The 12,002-nt window shown below is 46.9% G+C and overlaps 1 protein-coding gene across 6 annotated transcripts in view; it reads left to right on the forward strand.

The window, feature by feature from the left end:
* Positions 1-12,002, forward strand: part of RELT (RELT TNF receptor) — an 85,785-nt gene that overhangs the window by 8,846 nt on the left and 64,937 nt on the right. Inside the window, exon 1 of one of the 6 annotated variants that reach the window (XM_081197417.1) lies at positions 6,125-6,893. The exons of 4 other annotated variants lie outside the window; for them this stretch is intronic. The gene's annotated coding sequence lies outside the window, so the exon portion shown is untranslated. Of the gene's footprint in view, positions 1-6,124; positions 6,894-10,581; positions 10,791-12,002 lie in introns of those variants that run through there. One more of the 6 variants, XM_081197420.1, reaches the window with a different exon arrangement.

The following is a 12,002-nucleotide window of genomic DNA, read 5'->3' on the forward strand; positions in this document are numbered from 1 at the left end:
GAAAACCCTTTCGTCTAGCGAGTTTTTCGTCTTGCGAGGCATTCGTCTTGCGGGGCACCACTGTATATATAATTTTTATTAGTTTTTTAACATATCATTTTCAACAGTAATTAAACATACTTTTACATCTTATTCAATTTTTTTGACTTCCATCAGTCCTGTCTGAAAATTTTCCAATCCAATCTCTCAGCATGCATTTCTTATCCTCCCTATTACATTTCAAACTCATAACCAATATCTCTATCTTTTCCTACTTTGTACACCAACAACAGTGTCGCACAATGGTTAGAGTGTCTGACTAGGACCTGGGAGAGCAGGGTTTGAATCCTCAGCCAGCCACGAAGCTGATAATAATAGACAGAGCTGTTCCACCAAGCCTTTGGCCAGAGCACAGCCTGACTCCCTCCTTTGGCAATCTTCACAGAACTCCATCCCAATGGTTGCCATCAATTTGATTTGAAATAATTTTTTAATGAAATGATTTTAATCATTATTTTATTGTTGTTAGCCGCCCTGAGCCCAGCTTCGGCTGGGGAGGGCGGGATATAAATAAAAATTTATATATATTTGTATTATTATTATTATTATTATTATTATTATTAATTTATTTATACCCCGCCCATCTGGCTGGGTTTCCCCAGCCACTCTGGGCGGCTTCCAACAGAACACTAAAATACAATAACCTATTAAACATTAAAAGCTTTCCTAAACAGGGCTGCCTTCAGATGTCTTGTAAAAGTCAGATAGTTGTCTATTTCCTTGACATCTGGTGGGAGGGCGTTCCACAGGGTGGGTGCCACTACCGAGAAGGCCCTCTGCCTGGTTCCCTGTAACTTGGCTTCTCGCAGGGAGGGAACCGCCAGAAGGCCCTTGGAGCTGGACCTCAGCGTCGGGCCACTTGCCATCTCTTAGCCCGGCCTACCATAGCTGTCAACTTTTCCCTTTTCTTGCGAGGAATCCTATTCGGAATAAGGGAATTTCCCTTTAAAAAAGGGAAACGTTGACGGCTATGGAGGCTACCTCGCAGGGTTGTTTTGAGGATGGAATGGGGAGGAAGAGAACCATGTGCAGTACCTTGAGATCCTGGGAAGGAAAGATTTGCATGGGGTGGGGAGAACCCCCTACATCAGGGGTCTGCAACCTTTAAGACAAAAAGAGCCACTTGGACCTGTTTCCGAAGAAAAAAAACTGGGAGCCGCAAAACTCGTCATTATAAAAATAACTTTTTTGTCACTTTTTTATTATTTCTTTGTTTGACCCCTCAGAATTACTCCTCCTCATAGAAATAAACGTTAAATTAACAAGTTACCTTTTTTGTGTGTGTGTTCTTCACTCCCCTTCCAAACAGTGACCAGCGTACCTGCCCCCTTTCAATGCAGTGACCAGCGTACATGCCCCTTACAATGTAGCGGGCGTGTGGGCGGGAAGGTGACGTCGGGACGGTGCGTGACTAACGCACGCACCGCCCCCATGCGACGTCACAGCCAGTACAGCGCCCGCCACAGTGGGGAGTGTTGGGGCGCACAATGCGCCTCCTCCCCTCGCTAGTATCCGCCCCGGAGCCGCGGCAAAGGTGTAAAAGAGCCACATGCGGCTCCGGAGCCGCGGGTTGCAGACCCCTGGCCTACATGTTGAGCATGTGGGTTCATGTTGCGCATGCATTTCTGTGGAAAAAAGGCTTACACTTATAAGACAGGATTTGGGAACTGGGGGCCCTCGCAGAGGTGATGCTTGACTACAACTCCCATTGTTATACGTGGGGCTGCCCTTGAGACTGACCCAGAAACTCCAGCGGGTGCAGAATGCTGCAGCGAGACTCCTTACGGGGTCCCTGCCATGGGAGCATATTCACCCGGTCCTAGACCAGCTGCACTGGCTCCCAGTGGAGTACAGGATCAGGTTTAAGGTGCTGGTTTTAACCTTTAAAGCCCTATACGGCCTAGGACCCTTGTACCTATGGGACCGCCTCTCCTGGTATGTCACACGGAGGACCTTATGGTCTTCAAATAAAAACATATTGGAGATCTTGAGCCATAGGGAGGTTAGGCTGGCCTCAACCAGAGCCAGGGCTTTTTCAGCTGTGGCCCCGATCTGGTGGAACGCTCTGTCACAAGGGACTAGGGCCCTGCGGGACTTGACATCTTTCCGCAGGGCCTGAAAGACAGAGCTGTTCCACCAGGCCTTTGGCCAAGGCACAGCCTGACTCCCTCCTTTGGCAATCTTCACAGAACTCTAGCCCAATTGTTGCCATTAATTTAATTTGAATTAATTTTATAATGAAATGATTTTAGAATGTTGTATTATTTTATTGTTGTTAGCTGTCCTGAGCCCGGCTTTGGCTGGGGAGGGCAGGATATAAATAAAATGTATTATTATGATGATGATGATTGTCCTTGGCCATTGTCCTTAAATCCTGCATTTTAGCCAAACGCCGAGGCGGCCACACTGCAGGTGGAGTTCTGCCCCTTCTGGGGTCAATCGGGCAGCCTCAGAACCCCTTTCTTCTCAGAACCTCTTTCATCTGTTTTACATAACTTTTATTAAAGATATTCTTAATTTCCAAAGTATTTGGCATTCTCCCCTGCTTCAAGATCAGTTGACTTGTGACGTATGACACTATGCACCTCCACCTGCCAGATGGGTGCTGGGTTTTGGGGAGCACGATGGTGGAAGTATTGGACCAAACGGGGGCGGGGGGCGAGGAGGGGAGCATGGACATGCGAGGCATCTTCCCAAGGGCGTTCCATGAAGTCCACGTCCATGAAATTGGCCGTAGACCCCAAATCTATCATCATCATTCGTGATCACTCATAGCCGAGTAAGATTGCCTTCCCTGAACAGGATCCTAAAAGTAAGTGACTGGGGGGGGGGGGCAATTCTGGATCCATACATCCTTCCTTCAGATGTCTTCTAAAAGTCAGAGAGTTGTTTATTTCCTTGGCATTTGATGGGAGGGCGTTCCACAGGGCGGGCGCCACCACCGATAAGGCCCTCTGCCTGCTTCCCTGTAACCTCACTTCTCGCAGGGAGGGTACCGCCAGAAGGCCCTCGGAGCTGGACCTCAGTGTCCGGACTCAACGATAGGGGTGGAGACGCACCTTCAGGAATCCTGGGCTGTAGCTGTCTTGAGCATGGGTAGGCAAACTAAGGCCCGGGGGCCGGATGCGGCCCAATCGCCTTCTAAATCCAGCGCGGACGGTCCGGGAACGAGCATGTTATTACATGAGCAGAATGTGTCCTTTCATTTAAAATGCATCTCTGGGTTATTTGTGGGGCATAGGAATGCGTTCATTTGCCCCCCCAAAAAATATAATCCGGCCCCCCACAAGGTCTGAGGGTCAGTGGACCGGCCCCCTGCTGAAAAAGTTTGCTGATCCCTTGTCTTGAGGCTTCTGAACGCCTCTCTCTCCCTCTGGCAAAAGCCCTGAGCAACAAAGCCATGCTTACTAAGCTTGCTAAGTTCTGATTTCAACAGCCTTCTCCCCCTCAGCCCCCCCCATCTCCAGATGTTTAGAGTACAGCAAGATGATCGGTGCCTTTCGAAACTCCTGGATTTGCAGGAAAGACTTTTCTGCAAAACCAGAGTCGCTTTGGCGAAGAGAAGCAGGAGAAAGCAAATCCGAACTGCCTGCAACCAGACCTTTCAAGGAGAAATCCGTAGGCAGCATTAAGGCAGTGAGTGCCAGAGGCATTGCTATCCAAACAGTGTAAAGGGCTCAGAAGTAGCAGAGCAGCTACTGCAATGCAGATAAACCAAGTGGTGAGGTCTTTAGAGCTAAGGAGAGCATTTCCTGCAGGAATCTCAAGTTTTTCTGGGCTGCTTGGGTTGCAGAGGAGACGAAACGTGAGGCTCTGTGGTGCAGCGGACCATGTTCTGGGCCATGCGCTGAATGTGGCATGGATTTTAGACAGGCTATATACCAGAGAATGCTTTCACTCATCTTGCACCTGCAGAAGGTTTTGGGGCGGGTGCACTGCCTCGTTTCCAGTTGTTGCATATCTTGTAACTTCCTGCCCAAATCCTGCAACTTTTCATAACACAAAGGTTGGAGGGTGTCTCACTTTCGTTGTCCCTCTCTCGTAACATTGCAGAAGCATCACAGAACAACTAACGGAGCAAAATAATGTGTAGATGGTCCGGTATACAGTGGTAACTCGGGTTAAGTATTTAATTCGTTCTGGAGGTCTGTACTTAACCTGAAACTGTTCTTAACCTGAAGCACCACTTTAGCTAATGGGGCCTCTTGCTGCCGTTGTGCCGCCGGAGCACGATTTCTGTTCTCATCCTGAAGCAAAGTTCTTAACCTGGAGCACTATTTCTGGGTTAGCGGAGCGTGTAACCTGAAGCATATGTAACCTGAAGCGTATGTAACCTTAGGTACCACTGTAAATCACTCAACTCCTGGCAAATGGGGCGTGAGCTTAAGACCTCTCCTGTTGCTGTTCTCCGGAAACTGGTCTTTAGAGCTCAACTGCCTCTGCTCAAGGAGGAAAAAAGGTAAAGGGACCCCTGACCATTAGGTCCAGTCGTGGCCGACTCTGGGGTTGCGGCGCTCATCTCGCTTTATTGGCCGAGGGAGCCGGCGTACAGCTTCCGGGTCATGTGGCCAGCATGACTAAGCCGCTTCTGGCGAACCAGAGCAGCGCACGGAAACGCCGTTTACCTTCCCGCCGGAGCGGTACCTATTTATCTACTTGCACTTTGATGTGCTTTTGAACTGCTAGGTGGGCAGGAGCAGGGACCAAGCAACGGGAGCTCACCCCGTTGCAGGGATTCGAACCGCCGACCCTCTGATCGGCAAGTCCTAGGCTCTGTGGTTTAACACACAGCGCCACCCGCATCCTCCTCAAGGAGGTAGCAGGAGGTAATGAGGACTAGTAACCCTGCTTTGAATTTGACTACTTTCCTTTTCAAGCCTCTAAGCTAATAGTGGTCACTATGCCTTGTGGCAGGGAGTGGCGTGTATTGATTGTATGAACCAGTCGCTTTGGCTATATTTGGTTGCACTTAAGTAAGCCTGCAATTATATTTCACAGTCTACCCGACAGCACAGAATCTCCTGTCTCTTGTATGCCTGTCTTGAGGGAGAGATAATTGTTTGTTTTAATTCCTTTCTTTTTTTAAAAAAAAAACACCTTTCATGATTTCACTGCATGGTTTTGTGGTTTTGTTGTAAATATATTTTTTATGATACAGCCATATATTGTTTTTTTTAATAAATAAACAAACTGCATTATATAAATGCTTAGTTATCAACTTGGCCCTCTCTTTATGTTTTGAGTTGAAAATACTTTCCATTTTATTGGGTGCCTCTAATGTAGGCATCCCCAACCTGCGGCCCTCCAGATGTTTTGGGACTACAACTCCCATGATCCCTAGCTAACAGGACCAGTGGTCAGGGATGATGGGAATTGTAGTCAAAACATCTGGAGGGCCGAAGGTTGGGGATCCCTGCTCTAATGTATGCTGAGAACATTTCTATCTGATACTTCCAAAACTTTCCAGGGGGCTAACAAAGAGTGTGATTTATGGTAGCATGGGGGGAAATAAACTATTCATAACTTCCTAAATCTCTTATCGCATCCCTCCTTTAGCCAGCATGGCTGAGCCAGCATTTGAACCCAGTTCCCAACTCCATTGATATAGGACTTTGATCTTTCTGGCCAGCAAAAGGAATTGATGAATTAAAAAGATAGATAGATCCTTATTATTATTTATTATATTTATAGCCCTCTGTTCCTTTAAGGAGGTCAAAATGGCCCTTTCCATCTTATCTTTAAACAGCTGGTAGGCTGAGAGGTTGGTGCAAGGACACGCAATGAGCTTTGTGGCTGAGTGGGGATCTGAACATTTGTCTCAACCCAACGCTCCAACCACTAGACCGCACTCCTCCTCTGCACTTAAATCCATATCTGTTCTCGTTGTCTTCGCCTCAAAGAAATGTGAACTTTACAGGTGCTTTTCCTACCCTTTCCTTGTCCTCTGCAAGTCTCAACTCTTCCAATTATATGGTGCTATACATCCGCCTCAGACGTGGAAATTGCAATAGGTCCAAATTATGGGATGTTCTGCATGTATTTGTCTGTGTCTTAGTATGTTGGCACCTGCAATTTTTTTGTTTGTCTGGGGGCGGCGGCAAGTGTCTCGTTTCCTCTGGAGCAAAAACATCCTCTAATTAACAGATGCAGCAGGCTGAGAGGTCCCCTCTGCCTGGTGATCAACTGCTGCCTCTTTGCGTAAATCCATCTGATCCAGAGACGGACTTGACACAGCTTCCTTGCCATTTGGCCCGAGGAGACCCATCTCGCAAAGTCTTCCAGCAGAGCCCATGGCGCAAAACGGGGTTCTTCGCTCCCAGCATGGCCCACTGGGAAGACTGGGGGCAGCCCCAGTTTCCATGGAAATCTGTTTCCCTTATCCCTTATTATCTTCCCTTCCCGGGCAGAATGCCAGGAGAACACCTAACATTAGGCTGCTTTTTTGGAAATGCTGTCATGTCACGGATGAGAGAGACAGGCTTCCAGACATACTATTGGGGGGTGGAAAGCGAGAGACAGAAATCCTGTAATTACTTGCTTAAGGCTTGGCGTGAATCTTTCCCCGACACCTTGCCCCATCCGGAAATTGCTGGATTATATTCAGAACGGAGCGCAAAACCAATGCAGGGAAACTCGGGTGTGTCTGTGCAAATTTTGCATATCCAAATTGGGACATAGTCGATTGGTGGTCTGTGTTGCATTCATCAGGTCTTTTTTAAAATCTCCCTGTGATCTCAGACACTGGATGGTAGACTGATTTCTAACTTGAAACAGAAGGAAGCAGTGAGGGGTTGGTATCGACAAGGCTTTTTTTCAGCTGGAACTCGCCGGAACTCAGTTCTGGCACCTCTCAGGTAGGCAAGGAAGGCGTTACAGGTGAGTTCTGGCACCTCTTTTCCTAGGAAAATAGCACTGGGCATCGGTGTGTGTTGCTGGCGACTCTGAATTTTGTGTGTCTTTGTGTGATTTTTAATACGCTATCAGGTGCCTTGAGAGACTGAGAATCGTTTTGTATTTCAGAAGTACCTATTTTAATAAAGTATTTTAAGAAATAAAATAATATGGTCTAGATGCGGAACGAAGGCAGATAAAAAGGAAGCCAAGGAGATGGAAGATTGTGTAGTCGTGATAGCAGGCTCCAGAAAGTTTTTTGATATCGGCTGCAGGTTCTCTCGCAGGTCTGACTGACTGAGGACAAAGTTTCACAAACTACCAGCAACAATAGCTAATTTGTTCTCCGCTGGCAGAGAAGATATGCTTCTGACTGCCAGGTAGTAGGAATTGCAGGTGGGCAGAGTCTAAAGTAGCCTAAAGTATTCCTAATAATAAAAAGCAATATAATCTGATGGCCTATTCAGACAAGGTGCTTTTAAAGTGTTGAAAATGGGAGCTGCCTGCCTTCTCTTTGCAGGTTCATGTTGTTGTTTTCCTATTGCACTACAGCTTTTTTTTTTAAAAAAAAATTATTAGGAATTTAAACAAAACATATTATCTTAAAGCATATCCTTAATTCCCCGCATTTCCCCCCTCCCCCCAATAAAACAACCCACCCTCCCCTCCCTCCTGACTTCCCTCAGTTCCAATCTCTGTTTTCTCTGTAGATGCTATTCTCTGCATGTTACAAAATTGTATAAATCCTTAATTTATCTGACTGGTTATTATCAGTAAAAAGTTTGTGAGTGTTTATTCAAAGCCTGCCAAGGAGTCAAGTTCACTTTGTTGCTTCTTTAAATACCGTATTTTTTGCACCATAACACTCGCTTTTTTCCTCCTAGAAAGTAAGGGGAAATGTCTGTGCGTGTTATGGAGGAAATGCCTATGGGTGGCATGCCTACGGATTTTCCTCCTCTAAAAACTACGTGCGTGTTATGGTCGGGTGCGTGTTATAGAGCGAAAAATACGGTATTTTGTAAAAGGTTCCCATTCCTCTTTAAAGTCACAGTTATCCTTGTCCCGTAATTTGTGTGTCAATTTTGCCAGTTCTGCACAGTCCATCAGTTTCTCTTGCCGTAGTTCTTTAGTCGGGGTTTCCTCATTCTTCCATCCTTGTGCTATTAAGACTCTCGCCGCCGTTGTCGCATACATGAATATATTTTTCAACTTCCTTGGCAGGTCTTTCCCTACAATCCCTAACAGAAATGCTTCAGGTTTCTTAGCAAATGTTAGATGGAACATTTTCTTCAATTCATTGTATATCATTTCCCAAATTTTTAAAATTTCATTACAATCCCACTACATATGGTAAAATGTCCCCTCCTTTTCCTTACAATTCCAACACATATTTGAGCTAGTTTTATACATTTTCCCTAGCTGCACTGGTGTCATATACCGTCTATACATATACCATCTTCATTTAATTTTCTTTCAACAAAGAACAGTCTGTAAATTTTAAATTTTCCATAGCCTTTCCCAATCTTCCATCATGATATTATGACCTATATATTGTGCCCATTTGATCATGACTGATTTTACCTCTTCATCTTTCGTCTCCCATTCTAACAGTGTGCTGTATGCGGCCACAACTTTTAAGTTCCTTCTCCAGTTATGTTGCAAGAAGTTTGAAATCCTTCTCTGGGTGAAGACTAGGTGGCACAAAGGATCTTTGACTCACACTGTGATTCACCCTGCATTGCAGTTTTCTTTGCACAAGCAAATGCGTATCAGCAAGCTGATCCACCATCAGTCTCTCTCCTCCCCCCCCCCTTGTGCTTTATGAGCAAAAAAGAAATGTAAAACCTTTAGTTTTCCAGCATAGGAATCACTCCCTCCTCAAATCTCTGTAGCTGCAGTAGCATCCTTTCATTTTTCACCAGAGCAGCTGAGGAAGGCAGGAGCCAAAAAGGTTTTGCAACAGAAATTAGATCGCTTTTGTTAATCGCGGTATCATATGATCTTCTAAAAACAAAAACTGCAAGCATTCTTTGAAGACGCCGGGGATTGGGGGTTGGGAAGCATGTTTGCGATAAGAGTGCCAAAACTGGTTTCTGTTGTTGTTGTTTATTGGATTGGGATTGAACCTGTTAGATAGTGGGTGGACATAGCAGACGACGCAGCGATTTCTCCAAAACAGCTCTTTATTTGTAAGCTGGAACAGAACTGAACTGAAGGGTTCAGCCAGCCTGCCTATATAGAGCTCCACTACAACGCAACTGTAACCACTTTCTGTAACTGTCCAATCACTGAACGTCACTTTCAATCCCTTATTTGCATATGTGGACCTGAGTGAAAAATATTTACAGTATCCCCCTGCTGGCCCAGGGTGAGAACTTCAGTACATCACAGAACCAATCCATGTCTGAGAACCTTCTGCTGTTGTTGACCCTCACTGCCTATTGTGGAAGGGAGTTCCACAGTTTAACTATGCGCCGTGTGATAAAAGTCCTTCCTTTTTCCTGTCCTGAACCTTCCAACACAAGTCAGGAGTGGCAGAGAAAACTTTTCTCCATCCGTTTTTTAAATACCATGCACAACTGGGGGCAGTTCTACGCTTATTCTTAAAATGTCCCAGGCGCTGCAATCTGTCTTCAGAGGAGATTTGCTGCACCTGCTTGATCATTTTGGTTGCCCTGAACCTGCATCTCCCTCCCCAGATCTCTAAACAGGAACTGGAGCAGACCATCCCTCCATAGGGAGACGTGGGTGGCGCTGTGGGTTAAACCACAGAGCCTAGGACTTGCCGATCAGAAGGTCGGCGGTTCGAATCCCCGTGACGGGGTGAGCTCCCGTTGCTTGGTCCAGCGGAAGGTAAACGGCATTTCCGTGCACTGCTGTGGTTTGCCAGAAGCGGTTTAGTCACGCTGGCCACATGACCCGGAAGCTGGACGCCGGCTCCCTCGGCCAGTAAAGCGAGATGAGCGCCGCAACCCCAGAGTCAGTCATGACTGGACCTAATGGTCAGGGGTCCCTTTACCTTACTATCCCTTCATAGATAGAGGCACACATGATCATCCCTGTCTATATGGTCCTTTAGTCTGGTCCAGCCGGACTCTTGCTTTCTTTCCCCCTATGAACGCCTCCCACACAGCTGCAGCCATGTTTAGAGACCCTTGATAATTAGCTCCCACGGGTGCAATGTTTGAATCCACAGGTGGCGAAGAGGAGGGAAGCTCTAAGCAGGCGATCTATAACAGGAAGTCCAGATAGGAGCTCCTAATTGCCAGTCTCTGCTCCATCCTTCAGCCTTTCTGTCGTCCCCCCCCCCTTGCATAAAATGTGGGGCCTGACCTACTTCAATGCTCTTCCAGCCGACGATGCTGGGGCTCACGTCTTCGCCACCCAGACCCCCTCGGTTGGCCGTGGCTGCCTCTCTGTTGTCGCAACAAAGATATTTCAGAGGAGAGAAACCCAGGGCTCCCTCCCTGTAAACAAAAGAAATCTGTGTCAGTGAAAACAATAAATAGCGCGTGAGAGAGAGAGAGAGAGAGAGAGAGAGAGAGAGAGAGAGAGAGAGAGAGACAGAGCTCTTTGGCAGGGAGCCACACTGATGCCACGAGATGTTGTGGCGGCTCAAGTAAATTTCCATCCCATCTCTCTCTCTCTCTCTCTCTCTGCACCTGCCACCCAGTAAACTTTGCTTCAGCGGGAACTTGGGTTTTGTCTGGAAGCTGCAGAGGCTGCAAAAAAATGCCGCAGGTGGACTGCTAAAGTGGGACGCCAAACCACACACCCTCCCTCATGCCAGTGGCAGGATTGTGGTCCAAACCATCGGAAGGTGGACTCTCCTTCCTTGGAGGTTTTGAAGCAGAGGTCAGGTGAGCATCTCTCTCAGGAATTCTTTAACTGGGATTCCTGAATTGGAAGGGGTTGGATTAGATGGGGTCATGTCAAACTCTACAGTGCTATGATTCTACTGTTGCCCGTTGTACATTTGGAACATCTGAACGTATTTTGGGTTTTGTTGTTGTTGTTTAGTCATGTCCGACTCTTCGTGACCCCCTGGACCAGAGCACGCCAGGCACTCCTGTCTTCCACTGCCTCCCTCAGTTTGGTCAAACTCATGCTGGTAGCTTCGAGAACACTGTCCCACCATCTCGTCCTCTGTCGTCCCCTTCTCCTTGTGCCCTCCATCTTTCCCAACATCAGGGTCTTTTCCAGGGAGTCTTCGCTTCTCATGAGGTGGTCAAAGTATTGGAGCCTCAGCTTCAGGATCTGTCCTTCCAGTGAGCACTCAGGGCTGATTTCCTCAAGAATGGATAGGTTTGATCTTCTTGCAGTCCATGGGACTCTCAAGAGTCTCCTCCAGCACCAGAATTCAAAAGCATCAATTCTTTGGCGATCAGCCTTCTTTATGGTCCAGCTCTCACTTCCGTACATCACTACTGGGAAAACCATAGCTTTAACTATACGGACCTTTGCCGACAAGGTGATGTCTCTGCTTTTTAAGATGCTGTCTAGGTTTGTCATTGCTTTGGGCTTTGTACAATTCCTCAAATTATGCTTTATCCCACCTGTGGGGAAAGGAGGGCGGAAATTCCGCCCATTTATGTGCTGCCGAAAACTTCTGAGGTTTTTACAGCTTGCCCAAAGGACCAGCTGACCAGATTTGGGTGCAGATTCTACCCAGGAACTGTGACTGCATGCAACTAATTTTCTTACTTTCCCCCTGAAATCATTAGTGATCCTGCAGCTCACTGTCTGGCCCATGTTTACAGTTATCTCTTCTATCCCCCACGCGCTTTCCCCAAACTTTAAAGAGGAGCTCTCTGTCCGCCCAAAGTGGCTATTTTAACACCTGCTGTTGATCTTTCTTCCTCTTCATCACATCCTCATATCCTGCTGTTTTTGTTTCAAAGTCGCTCTCTCCTTCAAAGTTCAGGAAAATTCCCGCTTCCTTTGTCTGTCCTCCACCGTTTGCCAGCTGCTTGTTTGTGCGATGTCTGTCCTCTGTTTTCTTCTCACATTTGCAACAAAAGCAATCCCACTTTGAAAAGACAGGTTGCGGGGAAGGGAAATAACCTGGATAT

The sequence above is a fragment of the Podarcis bocagei genome (assembly GCF_964188305.1).
Source record: "Podarcis bocagei genome assembly, chromosome: 6".
In the NCBI taxonomy this organism is placed as follows: domain Eukaryota; kingdom Metazoa; phylum Chordata; class Lepidosauria; order Squamata; family Lacertidae; genus Podarcis; species Podarcis bocagei.